Consider the following 18,496-nt stretch of genomic DNA (forward strand, 5'->3'; position numbering starts at 1 on the left):
CGAGCTCGATCAAAGATGTATTTATTTTATCTCGCGATAGATATCGTTGTTCCCGAACCCATTGTAGAAAATCATCGCCTCGAAATTTCCGCGTGGAAAATTGGGGAGCGAGCGAGCGTTGAAAGTGAAGCGTTGAGAAAACCGGCGTCCGTCAGCCGGGATATCGTCGGTCGGTCCATTGTGCCATTGGCGAGGCGGCCAAGTTATCGTGGGAGAAAGGCCACGCGGAATTTCGTGATTCATGTCTCTTTTATCTTAAAAAAATTTCTATTCCTTTTTTCCCCTCCCCCTTTCTTTTCTCTCCAAACAAAAGCTGGGGTCGTCCCCTCTTTCCCTCTCTTTCTCAATTCAAACCAACGTTCAAAATCTTTTCGAAAGGAGAAAAAAACCTGCTCCCTTTTTACTAGTATTGAGAGTTTCCCTCTACGCATTCCTTCTCCTCTCTCCTGTGTGACATCTATCGCGAAAAAATAAGTGGAACGGCGCGAATCTTTCCCTTCTTTTTTTTTCTCTCTCTCTTCCCTCCAACGACTCTCAGTCGTGAGAATGTCGTTTGAGGGAACAAATCGTAATTGATTTTTATCGTGTTTTTATCGAGCGCTGCCACGTTTTAAAGGTTCGATTCAATTTTGTCATCGCGCGACTTCTTTTTTTATCGATCGCGTTCCATTTTTTTTTCTCGTCGAAAAAATGGATGATTTCCTTTTTTTCGTAAGGGAAATCGGGAATCGCTCGAAAAGCTTGGAATCAAGCTCGTGGTGAAATTTGAACGGTCAAAATCAACGGAGCATAAATTTAAAAACACCTTCGGGAGATCGAAACGAGTCTCTCGTCGTTTGTATCATTTTGCCTTTTTTTTTTTATGGCTTTTATGCGTGTCGTCCTCTACAATCCACGCTCAATACGTACAATTTCGGCTGGTCTGCCACCACGGATAAATTTCATCTCGCCTCTAATAATTCTCACGAGACAAAGCCCGTTCCCTGTCCCGCTCCCTGTCTCCTTCCCTTTATTTTTCCACCCCTGGTTGTCGGTTCATCGGCCCCCGTGCGATACACGTGCGATACCTATTACGATACCGACTATGCTCTTCTTTTCTTCTCATTTCCCTCGTTCCACTCGTACAATTTCCATTCACCGAGTGGAAGATTAATTTAATTATTCCGTCTCGATGACTTTTGATCTTTAATAGGGACGGTTACGGACGTGTTACGCGGTGTGGACAAATTAGAACGTTCGATATCGGCCGATTTGTTCCTCTTTCATTCGCGAAAACGCGAAGCGAGCATCGTTTGCCAAATATACGATAAATTGTACGAATTATGGAACGGTGCGTAATATAACACTCCGCAAATTTTTCCTCCGCTCACGTTATTGCATGATGCTTTGTCAACGGAAATTCGCATCATTCGAGATTTGGAAACCGGATGATTTCATTCGTTATCCCGGACGTATCGATGACACAATAATACGTATCGCTACCGCGATTTATCTATATATATATATATTGATAATTTTGAAATTGCGCAATTCCCAAAGATTCGTATTTTTCGTCCCTTCGAATCGTCGTAATTTGTTAATTGTTTCATTGAAGAGAAAATTTCAAAATTTCTCAACGAAAAAGAAAAAAAAAATGAAAGGAAAGGAAAAACTCGAAAGGAATCTCACGTAGCGGGATACAGTTTATAGTTTATTTCGAGGGTTTCCGCGCGAATCGCGTGTGTTCGGAGAAAAGGAAGGCAGAAGAGCGTGGAGAAACTATATGAAACGAGTTTCCACGTAATAATCCTCGCTTGTATAGCCCTCCTCCTCTTCCCTCGAATCTCTTGGCCGGATAACCGGTGTAAAGGGACATTTGTCTCGCGTTGTACAACCGCGCCACTTCGAGCAATACAGGTTTAGGATGGATGTAAATAATCCAGATACGTGGAAGATTTTTACCCGCTCTCCAAGATTCGAGACGAAAAACTTGTTCTGCAACGAATAAAATTTCAAGCGAGGAGAAAGTGGTTGTTTCGAATTTAAATGACACGAGAATTCCTTGCCTGCCGGGATAAAAAGAAAGAAATACGAGAAGCTCAAAACTTTGGATTTTGGTTCGAGAAGAAGAAGAAGAAGAAGAAGAAGAAGGTATCGTATAAGTTTTCGGTAATTTGGAAAAATCTGAAACGTTAAAAGCTGTCCAAGGTATACGGTAACATTAACCGCGGGTTTCCAGAATCGAGCGTCTCGATATCGGCGTGTTTTCACTTTCTGAAAGCTTTCACGGGCCGGTAAGACGATCTTATCCGGCCGGAAAATGGATCGTTCGCTCTCTCGGCGAGAGAACGACGGTGCGTCGATCGAATCCAGTTGCTTGGAAAACTTGCTCGACTCTCGATTCGACTCAATTGGCATCGATAATTAGGCATTCCTTTGAGGCTGCGTTGCGTCACGAATAAGCGATACGCTCGATGCTCTCCGCTCCTTTGTGGAACGGTCGAAATAACTCGACGGCGGCGGAAGTCGAAACGTATTCTTCGCGTTTGATCCGCGAATCGAATCTATCAAAAGAAATCGATCGAAGGAAGGAAAGTAATTGGCATGGACACGGCGAAGTGGGATTAGCTTCTTATCAATTTCTTTTAAACGGTCCATGACGAAATATTTCTCTTCAAATTATTTTTCCAACAAATTCCTTTTTTCTCGCTTCTTGCAATTATTGGATAAATTAAAAATTTTGTCATCGCACAAAAGGAATAATTACCCGTAATCCGAGCGTAATCTGAAAATCTTCCGGGATGGATATTTTTCCCGGACTCGTCCAAGAGGGAACGTCGATTTCAATAAGAAAGCGTATCGTTCTAAAACGGTGTTAACGAATTCGGCGTTCGAAATACGCGGTGCGTGGAAACGTATGCGCTTGGAGCGAAAACAAACAAGAGTGAAACATAAACAAACAAGACCGTAAACGCAAACAAACAAAAGCTGTCCCCGTTAAGTCTCTCCACGTACATTTTACTCCGTATAAGTTGGCGTATACGGTTTAAATCGCATCGATCCGTGACGCGGTAACATTGTGATCGCGACGGCCTCGTTGTCGCGAAACAGAAACGACGAGACTCTCTCCCCAGTCCTTGAAAATTTTCACTCGAGATTTTTCAAAAAAGAGAGAAAAAATCAACCGCGTATCTTCCGTCGTTTCGTTTCAATAATCAACGAGGAAGGAAAAAGGTTTCCCAAGGATTCGAGTTCCTCGTTTTCGTACAACTGTAATAAAATTTCCTCCATATATCCATTGAAAGATCCTCGAAAGAGAAACGAATTTCCATAGGAAGAGGTTGAACGGCAACACGTTGTCCGGCGCAGAGAACGTCTCACGTTAAATTTTATAGCGGCCGATCACGCGAAACCCGACGAGCTTTTACGAGCTTCCCGCCTCGAATCTGTTTATTCCACATCATCTCTCTCTCTCTTTCTGAAATGAAACGCTTTTTAAAAAACGACCATATACATCTCTCGAATGTACGAACGGCCGGATGAGGGTTGAAGCAGTAGGCGCGGATAGAGGGTTGAAATATGAGGAACAGCAGCAGCGGCAGCAGCTGGCTCCATTATCTTGGGGGAAAACTTGGCCAATTTCTGCGCCGCCCCGTCAGACGGAGAGCTTAATCCTCGTTTATCTCGAGAATTTCATATAAATCCCCGGAATCGACGGAACTTCGAATCCTCCTCGACCGTTTTCCCCCGCGGAAAACGACCTTCGCAGAAGCTCGGCCACGAAGCGATCGAGCTCGATGTCTAACTCACTTTCCTCCTCGACGAACGTGTTTCTTTATCTCCGGATTAATTGAATTCCTTTCAACGCTCGAGATAAGGAAGGGAAGAGAGGAGTGCGGGGAGGAAGAAACGAAATTCATTGGCAACGAGAGAAGTGTCGCGTCTGCCTGGATTAACGCCACTTTGAAAAAATGGTAAACGATTGGTAAACGATCGATAACGACCGATGTCCGCAAGGAGGAGGAGGGTAAAAAGTAATTTTTCCTCCTTCACCGAGGCTGTCAATCGCAGAAATTCTGCGATTGGGCCGAGGGATGGGGACTGTTTATTTCAGATACACGATACACGGTCGCGAATAAAAAAAAGTTACGCTACAAATCTCGCATTCGTGCTTCCCCTCCTCCCAACGAAAATCTAGCACAAGTCCAACCACGGAAAAATGGAACTCGCGAACTCGGCGAACTCATCATATGCGAGCCACGTGGAAATAACCGAAAAGTGGATAGAAGAGACGAATGAAATTCTATCGAGCAGAAATTTCTCGCTTCGAATCCGCGAGCGGATCGATCGGTTCAAAAATTCTCCAAGCTTTTGCGTTCGAGGGTGGAGAAGAGGGAAATTCTTCGCCTCCTTGAAAGAATAGAGAATAGAGAAAGGTTCTCGTATCCGAGAACGCAAAAGAAGTGTAATCGCTACTTTTTGCTCGATCATCCATTCCTTCCTTTCCATTCCTCGTTTCTGCATTTCCCCCGGAAACGCAGGGCCTAATTTCATTCCAGCTGGACGGGCGCCACGAAAATCTCGCCCAACTTCGTGATTCGACGTCCACGTGACGTAAGCCTAATTGCAAGGAAGGTAAGCCTAATTGTTTCGTATCCCCTTAACTAAAGACGATCAACCGATTGACCCAGATTCCCCGGCACACGGCTGACCTCATCTTGCCGAGTGTTACACTTCCTCCTTCTAATCAATCTTCGAATTAACGATTATCCACTCCCTCACCCATCCGTTTCGTTCCCGAGGAATCTTGCTCCGTTGTACGATCACCGCCACATTGTTACTCGATTCAATTTTTCAAAATTGAAAACAGAAGATTCCGCATTCGAGCATCGCATTTTCCAATCATTCTTCCAGAGCGCTCGATTATGGATAATAGAAAGACTCGAAATGTGACTAACCAAAGATAGATCCAAAAGGTTTTTTGCCAACGTTGCAATTAATCTCTTTCGCGATCGTTGACCCTTAAGCAAGAAATAGTACACACGAAAAGTTTAAAAGATCTGGACCTCTGAAGAAAGAGAATTGTCGATGTATAAATATTCGCGAAATATGACGAAAGACGAGAAAGAATTTTTTGTTCGTACCCTTTGCGTTTCAAATTCAGTACGAGTCAATATGCACAGCCATTCCGCGCACCGTTCCCCCAGCATTTCGTTACTTTCAATTTTTCGTGCGCTCCCTGAAAAAAGTGCGTTAATACCAACGACAGAGAGAGAGAAAGAAAGAGATAGAGAGAAATCGACCGATGATTCTTTCGAATCATCCTCCGCAGTATTTCACGGATAACATCAGCCTCAAAGGCGAATCGATAACTCACGAATTAAGCTCGAATAGATTGGTAGGAATTGGAGGTTCGTTTATCATCGATTTTTCGTGCGGTCTCTGAAAAAAGTGCGTTAATACCGAATGACAGGGAGAGGAAATCGATCTCTCGATGATTCTCTCGAATCATCCTCCGCAGTATTTCACGGATAACATCAGCCTCAAAGGCGAATCGATAACTCACGAATTAAGCTCGAATAGATTGGTGGGAATTGGGGGCTGACTTATCATCGAGACGATTGATGCAGGGAAACACCTGAAGGCCGCGCAACATTATCACGACCAGCGACCCAGGAAATGTATTCTCGCATCGATTAGCGATTCCCTTCCTTCCACCTTCCTCTTCCCCTTTCCCAAGAGTTGTTCTCCCCGACGAACGAATGAAATATACGCAAGAACACGGCATCGAACGCAAGGAGACGAGTTCCTGGCAAAAAGCCAATGCCGTGAAACGGGCTTTGTAACGTTGCGCGGACGAGCAAAAGGTTTATTCATCGGGTCTCTAATGCGCCGAGGCATCGTCGTCGTCGCCATCTGACCCGCCTCGATTAATCCCTCCAGAGAATCCGCGGGTCTTTTTTAATTCCGGATATTTTCTCCCCTCCTCTTTCCTTTCCCTTTTCTTTCCTCGCGGAAAAAGAACCGCATTCGGCGAAAGAGTCGCATCTTCGAGCACCAGGAGGGGCAAAAAGTTCTCTCTTCCATAGGGAGGGGGAGAAGCAGGAAAGTGGAGATTGAATCTCGATGATGCATTCGGCCAACATTCCCTTTCCACGCAATTTCCAGTCCAATGTTTCTTCAACAATCCGATCCTCCTTCCTTTCCCTCCAACGGTTCGTTCGATGTCCGCCCCGACGCCAACAGGGACGCAAAGTTTCGGAGCGATTTGAAAAATTTCAAACTTTCGATCCCGCGCGACCATCCCCTCCCCCCTCGATTAATCATCGTTCGGAAATTATTGGACAATTAGCGCTCGGTTTTAGCGCTCGAATTCCCCGCTGCGGCGGAGTACGTCGCATCGTTATTCATTTTGCGCGGCTGGGGGTCTCGAATGGGAACTAGCGTTGGATCACGTGGATATAGCACCGAGCATGGCGCGGAGTAGTGCCTGTAATGGACGAATCGTGCTTTTCCGAACCGGCCTTCCTTCCATTCGCGAGTGTAGCCCCAACTCGTTCTCGTAAATTACCTTGGCAAGAGATTAGAGTGATTAATGCCAACTTCCCCGCGAAGTGTGCTTTGCAATTTTTAATTGGACACACCGGGTTTTTAATTCGAGTTCAAGATATTCGAGCGGATGAGGATGCACGGCGAACCAGGCGCACGAAGAGTTATATTTGTGTAGAATTATTCGAAGGACGGGTTCGTGAAACGTCATCGAAAATTAAGTAACGCGGGAAAAGTATATAATAATAGTTATAACTTGATTTGTTTGAAAATGTTTGATTCGCAATTAAAATTCGATCGCGAGAAATTTTTAACGGGGCTAGTCGATCAATTGTTCACGAGATGTTTCCTCAAAGCGGTAAAACGAGATCGAAACACGGCCCGTCGCGAATAAAACAAACGCAAATGTATTATATTTGTCTGTGGTCCATAATTTTTCGTATAGAAATTGCTTTCGATCGAAATCAATAATGGAATATTCGCTTTCACGAGTAAATATACTTGAATTTTACACGTTTCATTAATATAATTTTTACATTACGATTGTTGATACTGCATATTATCATTTTAGTTTCCTATATTTATCACCATAATTTGGTCACATTATATATAATAACATGTAATAGTTTAGCAAGTTAATGGGTCTTTCAGCCTACGCGTTAGAATTTTGTTCTCAAAGGGATATTATATAAAAGCTAAAAAAAAAAAAAAAAAACGTAATGAGATAAAATGTGAGTAAATAGATTTCACGCTCTAAAAGTGCGCGTATAATATAATATCTCTATATAATTTTAATTTACATCGCTTTCCAAAAACGTGTAATCATTATATACATGTCATATATTAATTGCTGTTTGCACTTTAAGTTGTTTCTCCATTATCTTTGTTGCAAGTATGTTGTAAATACATTCGATACGTTTATTCTGTTATAAGCAATGCGTCCAAAGAAGGATTAATTAAAGAAAGAAGTAAAGCACCTTTTTTTTCTTGCAACAATAAAGACAATAATGTCTATTTAAAATTTTTTCAATAAATTTTTCAAAAAAATCTCGTCACGATAATTCTAGACTAGAAATGGTTAAATCATCATTTTGCCAATTTAAATATTTCACTGATCTATTGCTTGCACAACTGTTTATGCAATTATTTTTTATTATATATTCGATTTTGCAAAAGTAAAAATGTCGGTTGAAGTCTACTTATCATTTTTAATGTTAAATAGCAAGGTTAAATATTCAATTAGTATATAGAATATGTTAGTATATATTTATGTATATGTACACTCAATCATTATATTTATCGCTGAACGAATTAAATCTTTCTATTCGAATCAAGCCGAAAATTTGATCCATCAAATTTTCCACGACGATTGTTCAAAAATTACACATATATCGGAGCTTGGCTGTTTTCGAAATTCTTGGTTAACCCAGTTTTTTCAATCCTACCGCGATTCTCTCCCCTCTCTCTTCGACGGTCCTTTCCCGACAACGTGTAAACTTTTCTAATTAAACGCGCGAAAACGCCACCCTCTCCCCCGATCGAACGATCAATTATCATCGCGATTACCTCCGATTTGCCGTTTTCCCCGTTTCGCGTTTAATTTACGACTCGATCTATCTCGGTGTATCGATCCGAGGCGAAAAAAAAAAAAAAAAGAAAAACGCTTTTCTCTCCGTTCGATCCGTGTTTTATGCAACCGTGTTTTTCCCCTCGATTTGTCACCTCGTCCAAGAAAGAAAATAAAGTTTCGCCCGATTTCATCCCGTATCATTTCTGCCAGCCGGAAAGTCTCCAAGATTTTATTTTCAGACACCGTGCGCGTAAAAACAACGGAATTTTTAAAGGATAAACGAGGATCGGAGAGATGTGCAAGGAAATGGTAAGAAAATTCAAGTATCTCTGGAGTATCTTAAGAAATTTATGAATTTCTTTATTAATTATTGCATTGCCGAAAAGTCGCGTAAAACGGCGAATGAAAAAGTATTAAATATAAAACATTACTGAAAAACATTTCTCCAAAATTTACGGATTAATTTTTCTCGTAAATTTCCCTTGGAAATCCGGTTTAATCTAACAGCGACTTTGAACCGTTCCTTCAAATCGTTAAATGGGAGGGGCGTTGAACCGAATTTAAACTCGAAATCGCGCCACGAATTTTCCGAGCGGCGTTCTTCATTCTCACCGTGTTTGCAGTTCGTAAAACGTAATCGCCACGTAAGATACCGTACATTTCTCATCGTTTCTATCCCTTAACAACGATTAATCGTTATTACTTCCCATTTGAACGGTGGCAAACAACGACGAAAATCATTCCGTCAACATGCTACACAATAGTGGTATTCGGGAAACGAGGAGCGACGTTTGTCGGTCGAACAATTTACCGGGTTATTATATTAAGAGGGAGAGGAGCGTGCGTTATATATTATTAGAAATTACACGCGCACACGAACGTATACATACACACACAGTTTAAATTACGGAAACTGCTGGCTCGTGAATTGTTCGTTGCGCTGTCCGCTCGGAGATTGCACAGAGACAAGAACTTTTACCTGTGTACTTTTGTCCCCCAACGCGGCCACGAATGAAAAAAGATATCGCGGTGGAAACTCCTTTTTGAAATTCGAGTCACCTTTGCGGCGAGGTAAAAAAAAAGAAAAATACGAGAACGAACCGACTCCATCTACCCAACGTTTCCCTCTTTGTTATCGAACGAGAAAAGAATCTCTGTTTCCGGGGCAAGCTTATTTCTTTTACTATCGCCATCGCGATTTTTTCGTTGCACGGATAAGATCGAAACGAAGATTTAATTCTTGCTTAATATCGGATGAAAAGGTACGAAGGCAACAACGACGTTCGATCGAAATTGAAATTCGGCCGAACATCGGGGAGAATCAGGCCTCTCTCGCGAATCACGGTGTGTGGAATGATTGAATTTCAGGGAGACTTATTTCTCCTCGAGATTAAGTTGCAAAAAGGGAAAAAAAGAAAAGGAATGAAAAGTTGAATTCGTTCAGTGTGGAGAAACGATTTAAAAAAATGCGGAAGTTTAAATTCGAAATTGACGAACTTTCCAACTGCAACTGCGTTTATCGCGAATGAGAATAGAAAAGAATAATAAGATGCCTTGCAAAATTCTCGATTTCTCGTTGAACGTGAGCCTTTGATCAGATTCACCTTGGCTCGTTTATCGATTCCAAACTTCCAGAAACGGAAAATTGTTGGGATACTCGAGGTTAACCTGGATCGTTCGAAGATATTTCTGGGCTTCGGAAAACACGCAGATCCTCCATCGTAGAGAATCGTAGAGAATAAATAACGATGCTTATCGCGCTTCGCTACGATTTCTCTTCAAACTTGCCGCACGCGTTTATCATACGTACGTACGTATACAAAGGGGGTGAAACAACTTATTCCGAAAGTCCAAACTTTAATTCGACTGCGGTGAATTTAATTGGGGAGAGTGGCACGTGTTTTGCAGTCTCTCTCGCTGAAAAATTTGCATACAAATATCCGGTTTAAATACAAGGAACAGGGGAAAAACTGGGGGGATGCGTAATTCGCGGCGGCTTGCATTTTCTCGCGCAATTAAAACCTAAAAGCGAGTAATTCACATTGATGATAAGAGGGAAAATGGCGAGGCTGTTCCACGGCTGGCGAGGTGTTACCGTTAATTAGAATTAATCGGTATTACGCTGGCTCGCGAACTGATAATCATTCGCCGATTAACTAATAAGCCTATGGGCTGGTCCGCAGCTGTTGCACGACTTACGATTACCAATCTCATTATATATACCATGATCACGCGCGATCATAATTTCCGACAAAGTGTCGCCATCTCCTCGTCCAATTATCTCTCTTAACAGGGGTTGCAACGAATCGTGAAACTGGACGACGGAAAGAAAAAGAGGAAAAGAAAAGATTGGAAAGAAGGAGATTTGAAATTGTGTTGTGCTGGACCGTGGTTCAACGAAATCGATAGCGCTCGTCGTTTCACTAACAGTTGCGTTGCGCGTGTGTATCGCGAATCGTGTGATTTACCATCGAATCGATTCATCTACTATAGTCGAATCGCGCAGGAAAATTGGGTAGAAAATATGGAGAGCGCGAAAGAAGTAACCGATCCGACTATTAGTTATTATTTTATAAAGTCATTTTCCAATCTATGAGAAATCGTGACACTCGAAGGAAAATAAACGAGATCGAAAGGAGCAAGTTGAAAGACAACCGCTTCGAATTTCGTGTTTGAGATTCGAGCGACCGATCGATCGTTCAACCGCGCGTTCCGCTTGTCTGACGTGCTCACGTGGCCCACGTCCCTGCAATTTCGATTTAAGACCTCGCGTCGCGAGAGTTTACCGAGGCCAATTGTTCCAACTGCGGCCGCCGTGGAATTCGAAATGCAACCGCTCGCAATCATTGCGAATTGGCCGAAATTCTTCGCTATTTTACAAGGATTTTATTTTATTTTACTTCGTTTTTTTCACTATTGAGTATGAATTTAGTCAAAATGTTCATTAGCTATAAATAGATATTCTTTCATTTTTGTCAACGCAGTTTGTTTCTTCTTCGGATACCGCTTTGCCCTTTTTTTTTGCGCGCGATAATAAAGTTTGAAGTATAGTTTACCGGTGGCGGTGATGGGCAGAATTTTAATAATTGAAGTTATTTCCATAAGTTACTTCCATAATTTCTCGTTCGAAACGTGATAATAATAAAGACAAGTAATCGCAATGGGAAACGGCCGATCTTATACGAAAACTGTATCAATTATAATTAGCTACGAATATATGTTGTTTAAGCATTTTAACTAATTATTTAAAGTAATTTTATTCGAGATTTTTAACTACTTTTCAAAAGACTTAATTCTGACTGGTGGAAAGAAGTCTCGCGGAAGGAGTGCGGATCTGATCGGTTAATTTGGAAGAAATTGTCACATATACTAATCCAAAAATGACGATCTCAATGCATTAGCATATAGGCAATGAATCCAGAAAATTCTAATGTGTCGATATAATATAAAAAATTTTTTTATTTCTCACAATGCACGTAGACTAATTACCATTTGTAACTGTAATTAATTAATTTAACTTAATAAACGTAATTTTGTGTATTTAATATCATATCAAAATAATGAAGAGTTTCGAAAATATTTCTCAGCTTCCAGCCTTAAATGATTATCCTAGCGTAACTTGATAAATGAAAATAATTTTTACGATTTTGAATATTCAAATTACACCTCTCCTATTATTGTAACTATCTACCGTAATATCAGGATTGTCAAGAAAGCGTTTGGAGACAGCGAGTACACAGTAAACTCAAAACTCAAAATAAATTCTTTGCTCCATCATCGGCGAAACACGCAGTTTTCAAACTTCCGTTTTTTCACCTGTTATCGATCGAAAGGATTAAAAGTCTCCTAAAAAAATAAAACGTTCTCGAAAACCTTTATTATTCGAGTTGCCAAGCTTGAGACAACGATGCGATGCTTTCTTTCTTTTTTTTTTTTTAATAAAAATGTCCATCCCCTCCAAACGAGATGTCTGTATCTTGTTGTGGTACAACATCTCTCTGTACAAAGAGAGATCCGATGTCCTTCGATACTTTCCACGGGGTGGCAAGTTCAACACCCTTCGTTCGCAGCCCCCACTAACCCACCCCTTCCTCTTCGAGGAAGCGACTCGGTATTGGCTACTAACAGGCCAACGAAATTTCTCGAGAGCCAACCAGATTTTCGCTCTTTTCTTTTTTCTCCCCGTTGCATTTCAGTTTCCGACGTTCTGCCGCGACCAAATTAAATCATCCACCAAACTTTCGCCCTGGATCTTCTTCGCCGTACTTTGTCATCAACGTTCCTCTTTTTTTAAACCCCTCCCTCCCTCTTCCTTCTTCCGCTCCTTCTTCTCTCCTCTTTCCTCGATACCGTTCTTCTTCGAAAAAGTTTCCACTCCTTGAAACTCGGATCGAACGTTTGGTCAGATAGAGCGAGGGTATATGCGAGATTTCACGATTATTATTTCCCGAACAAGTGCCGCGATAACGTGGTACTAATCGAAAGTGATCGAATTGGAACAAGAAAGAATATATGCTTTGATATAAAATTCTAAAAAGTACATACAACTACCTTATTCTTAATTATTTTTTTCCTGTTACAAACTTGTTTTTTTATATCTAAACTTGGAAATAACATTCGAAGAACAAGACGTAGAGCAAGTCAAAACAGAATTTCGAAATACGTTTCTCGTCGATTGAGAATTTCACATAAAATCGATAATTTCTCAACGAATAATATTTTATAAGCCTAAAATAAGTAGCTAAAAAATTAATTTTCGCGCAAAATCTACAACACTGCTCTAACTGAATAATACACCTCCATCGAACGTGTCTTCCTCCTGTGACATTCCACTTTCAACGTCGAATACGGGGATATGAATCGTATCGACGCCGCGAGCGAACGAAGGAACGTGGGGCGTGGCAGTCGTGAACGACTTATCGCCATAAGTCGTCGGGCATACGATTAAAAACGTTGTCTCGAAAAGGTGATTCGCAATCTCTCTAAGTGAGGTTTAATAATAGATCGGTATACTCGATGGAAAATACACGATTATTTTGATATAGAGGGAGGGGAAGGGAGGGAGAGAGAGAGAATCGAGATATTTCCACGGCATTCTTTCGACCGAACGTAGAGTGTGTGCGATAACGCATAAATATTATCGTAAGACGCCACCACCGGCCATTTCCCTTCGCCGAAATCGTTGGATCGTTCATCGCGATCCAAACGGTGTGCACCAAACGCACCGCCACGATGTTGCACGAGAGTATCGATCCCGCCGATACGGGAATAATCGAATATGCAATATGCGTTTTTTTCTCACCGCTGAAAATTCACACGTGGCGCAAAAACCTTTCAAATATTCATATTCCTTGGCGCGGGGAGAAACTGGCTTTTCTTCGGGGCCAGTTCAAATTCAGAAAGTTTCGTCGAAACGATATTTCAACGCAACATTGTTGGCACGAGCAGATGAATCACGGCGTACGGGTAAATAGCCGAGGATTCTCCAAACATTTTAAATTATTCTCGTCTACTCCGTTATATCACGATACTTCGAAAACACGGATTTCGAATGGAGATTCGAAAATAGAGATATTCTTTCTACTCAACGGCTCGAGCCTTTGCAATGCTTCACAATGTTTTCACAATGTATTTATTATATTTGCTCGAGTCGGAGAAAAACAATGCATTTTCACTTCTCTAATATTCGAATATTTATTCCTGCATACATTAAGACTCGTTGAAAATCGTCAGGCAGATTAAAAAACTTGGCGAAAACTTAGACGATCCTCGTAACTAGTAGAATATTAAGACAACGTATAATATTAATTTCGAGACGATACGAATTAACCGAGTTATAAGAACGTTGACTATATTTCTATTTACGTTTGATAGAAACGCAAGAGAATTCGAAATACGGTATGATTATATTCCGTTTGGGAATGCTTATTATCATTCTACTGGAGGAGAGTTAGACGATAAGCGTTCACGAACAGAGTTTCATCCTACGATTTACCTTTGCGTCCCGAATAAATGAATGGGTCGGCGCTATGACGAGAAAATTAAATTGCCATAATGTATATACACGTAATCCTTTATCGCTTGAAAATTTCGAAGGCTACGCGACCAAAGGCAACGACCTGGCCTTCCTTCTGAAGATAAGAAGGAATTCTTGGAAACCTTTCGAACGGCTTGCATCTCGCTTATACATTAATCATTCTTCTTCGCTACTGTTCGATCGGGATTGTCAATCGAATCGAGGAGGAAATTGAATCGGCGAGACAGTACACACAGCGGGCCAGAAACGATAATATTTTCGAACGTTCCCCGAGATGTTTCGTGTCGACGGGTAATTTGGGATATCTTAGCACCCTTATTCGCCCATCCAATTTCCATCCATATAATTCCTTCAAGCAGGAGGAGAATCGTGCCACGAATTCTAGGATAATAATAATAAATGCAAAACGAGTATCTGAGAAACTTTGGACGCTGCTCGATAATTTTTTTCCTTCGAAACTCGTCTCGCGCATTCTACGCGATTCTGCATCCATCTAAATTTCGAGAAAATTCGAGAAAACTTGCCGATTTCGAATTCTTCTTTCAGAATTACTCTTACTCGATAACTTACTCGACGAGGAAAACTTTAATAGCCCAAGTTCCGAGTAAAGTTACTTCGATAATTTATCGTTCGAAACAATAATAATAATCCGAACGATCGGAAAACTGTATCCAGGGAAAATCGGTTCGACTGTAACAAGTAAAACGTTATTCATTTTAACAAGCGATTATACTTGAAGTAACTTCACTCCAAATTTTCTAACTTCTTTCAATGCGATCCTATTCTAAGCTAAGATTTCGAACGTAGCTACTCTGTGAATCAATTTATGGAACAATCTGCAATACGATCGTCATATCGCTGCCTCGAGTGGGCCTCAACACCTCAACAAATGCATGCATGCGAATTTACTTAGAAAAACACCGTATCATCGACCCTCTTCGTTGCATTCACCGACCTTCCCCCCTAAAAAATGTGTACACTAAAAAAAAAAAAAAAAAAACGAGGAAAAGAGGACGAAAAGCGAGTGCGTTTCTACTCACCGATCTTCGGTACGTTCCTGTCATGATTTGCCCCGATGGAAAACTGAAACAGAAAGAAGAGAAGCCGGGTTAAGCAGTAAATTTTTTTTATATTTATCCCCTGTTAATGGATAGTTCCATGACACGATCGGTGACGTCTCCCCTCCCCCGAATGAGATACCGAAATGGATCGAGAAAGCGCGTTTCAACTGTGAATTCTCCATCTCAGGAGGAGGAAATTTATTTATCGGTTCCCCTCCTGGATCCAGGCGTGATAAAATATATTTCTCGTCACGGCTCGCGCCCCCCTCCTTCCTTTATTTTCGCGTATTTGTTTTTACACTTTATACGCGTGCACGGTTTATGAAATGTATCGGTGATAAAAGGGGATAAATTTCGCGCCCATTTTCGAAACTTGTCGCTCGTTAAAGCGGAGGAAAGGGGAGGGAGGAGGGAGAATTTCTATATATATAATTCCTGTTTGGAAAGTTTCACTTTTTTCTTTCTCTCTCTGTCAAAGAAAAGGTATCCCTTGGGTTGAGCCAAGGTGTATAAACCCAAGGAGTTTATTCCAAGTGAAGCTCATCCAGGGAGATAGAAGGTCGTGGAAAAGGAATTTCGGAGTTGTGGGAAATTCCTTTCGGTGTCTTCTTCGTTCCGAGGAAAGGATCGATCCACTAAGCGTTATATCCTACGTTTTTCTATTCGAGCCGACCTCGATTTCTCGCGCTCGAACCGCGACGAAACTTTCTTTCCCCGATGGAGAATTTTGTCCGTTCGACGATTGATCGCCGAGGAAGAATTTATAGTAATAAATGCTCTTTGTGGAAGACATAGGTGTTGTACGTGTTGTACGTTTCTTCGGATCGAATCGAATACTTTGTCCCGATGATCACGCGTCGGAAATTTCTTCTTCGCGTCTGGAAACGCGAGAAATTCGCCGAGTTTTTCTTCTTTTTTCTCGGGGAGTCGGTGAGAGGAGGAAAGAAGGATAGAATCGGTCGCGATAAGACACTGGGTGAGGTGGAATTCGCAATAGCGGAGAAGGAACGTCGAAATTTCATCGTTTGGATGAAAAATAAATTACCCATAAAAGTGTCTCGTGAGAATCTCGAGCAAAGAATCGTGTATATATTATATTTGGAATTGTGATATCGTTATCGCGACGATGGTGAAAATAAGGGAGATTAATAAATTTTTCGTGTTCAAAGTTGTAAGATGCTGTACAAGCTACGAATAAAAAGTGGATATTGCGATGTAATATATTTCTCCAATAAAGTCCATTTATTTTTATTTCGAGAAATTGTTGCGCCTCCTGTACAATAATTTCGAAAAAAGAATAAAGGTCCAGTCACTTTTATTCCGATAAACGATGTTATAATCGACGCGAAACGAAAAAGTCTCAATGATGTATGAATAATAAAAAAAGAAATAAATAAATAAAACTAATATCGATAGTCGCAATTGCATTTGATTTGAGGAACAAAACAAAAAAAATACATTATAAAAGATAATTCCGATTGAAACGATACATCTTGTTCGATCTATATTGCAGCTTACGACCGACTTTACGAGTAGCTTTCGCTTTAATATTTACGTTATATCCATGCTATGAAATAATCCTGATTCTCTGATCTCCTCGACAACGGTGGAACAATGCCTCGAAAACATTATGCGAAGACATTCGAAACAGCTTTTTCCCATCGTCTTTGGCAACAAGAAAATGATTTTTTCGTGCCCAGTTAACCAAACCGTGTTTATCATCCCCCTCGTATCGTTTATCCTTATCGTTTCGGCCCGTCTTCCGAAATGCCGATCAAAAATCCACTAATCAAAGATAGCTATTCCTATTTCCACGCTGTTTGTCACGTTTCTTGTATTCGAACAGTGAAGAGGTCGATTGCGATCGGAGGAGACCGCTCGTGCGTCTCGTCCTCAAGCCGGCGGTGATTGAAATGGTGATCCAGCGCCGATAGGAATAGGCGAACAAAACAATAACATTGGCTGTTTACGAATCGACCTTCCTTTTCCTCGAATTTTCGAGGCTGTGCTTTGTTTCAAACAGTTGTGCTACATGTTGATATTGTCGTACGTAAGGCTCTTGGAAATGTTTTCCCTTTCCAACGTTAGCTCGGAGCGTCGTTCGTCTTGGCGATCGTTGTCCACGGAAACAGAAGATTCTATTCGCTTTTCCTTCCGCGAATTTTCCATTGTTCGTCGGAGAGAATAGAAACCATACCGTTTTTCATACACATTGCGCACATCCTTAATTGGGATACCGATAGTTATTATTATTTATCTTTATTCCACGATAAATTGTGCTTCCATGTAAATTTGTCCATCAGCCAGAAGGGGGGAAAAACAGAGACGAGAAAATTTCTCTCGTCGTTCCGCGTGTTAAATTTTTTTCCGATACTGGGTGGCGCTTCGTTGTTCGATCCTTCGATGCGGCAGAGTTTCCAACTCGGGAGCAACCGCTATTACGTAGTTTAAAAAATTAATCACCGACGACCCTCGTTGCGCGCCACGACATCACGAGTGCCGGGAATCGCGTTTATTATTTCCTTGCCGCAATAACAAATGCGAAAAATTAGCAGAACCATTCGCGAGAGTGGCGTATCGATCGACGATACACAAGTTAATTCCTGATTAATAATTCCCCGACGGAATTTTCTCGTCCGATTTCGATTAATAAATCATGTCGCGTCGATAATTAATTAAACATCAACCTTGCGAATCGAATATACGCGCGCGCGTGCGTAAATAGGAAGCTCTACTTTCACCCGTTTTCCCATTTTCTTCGCAACTCTTCGAAATTGTACTAATTGTAACGCTGCGAATTCCTAGGCTACGCATTTTCTTCAAATTTTATTCATACAAGCATCCAGGATCACGCTCGTATAAATAACTCGTCGATTTTCAACGCTCGATTATCCTTAATTGCAAGTTATTATTAGCAATCGTGAAAAAGCTCGTGAATTATAATGGAACAAGGAAGAAATTGATGGTACCTTTCGAGTTCACCGATCGATCCATTCGTTCCCTCGCCTAGAGATAGCTGAACACACGGATAATTTCGACGCTCGGGTTTATTTATCTCTTTTTTCCCCTCTTTCGTGGAAATGAAAACACCGTCACGATGATCGAAAAGAAAAGAGAAGAAAAAATTTCAATCGTTTCAAGGAATTTATTACCCCCGACGATTCACGACGATCGTTCGCAAACTTACCTTAGGTGTCGTCCTCCCGAGATTTATAGCGGCACCGAAATCGAATAAATTCGATTCCCATCGAGATTCGCTCCTTGCGAATTTCTTACAATTTCCATTCCACGTTTAGGGAT

General features: G+C 41.3%; 1 protein-coding gene across 13 annotated transcripts in view; it reads right to left on the reverse strand.

Moving 5' to 3' along the window:
• The window catches only part of LOC108001544 (transient receptor potential-gamma protein), a 75,393-nt gene that overhangs the window by 27,140 nt on the left and 29,757 nt on the right, over nt 1–18,496 (reverse strand). For 12 of the 13 annotated variants that reach the window (XM_062071422.1, XM_062071421.1, XM_062071425.1 and 9 more), the window contains one exon: nt 15,176–15,218. The gene's annotated coding sequence lies outside the window, so the exon portion shown is untranslated. Of the gene's footprint in view, nt 1–15,175; nt 15,219–18,383; nt 18,405–18,496 lie in introns of those variants that run through there. The other variant, XM_062071430.1, reaches the window with a different exon arrangement.

This window comes from Apis cerana, linkage group LG2 (assembly GCF_029169275.1).
Source record: "Apis cerana isolate GH-2021 linkage group LG2, AcerK_1.0, whole genome shotgun sequence".
NCBI classification, from domain to species: domain Eukaryota; kingdom Metazoa; phylum Arthropoda; class Insecta; order Hymenoptera; family Apidae; genus Apis; species Apis cerana.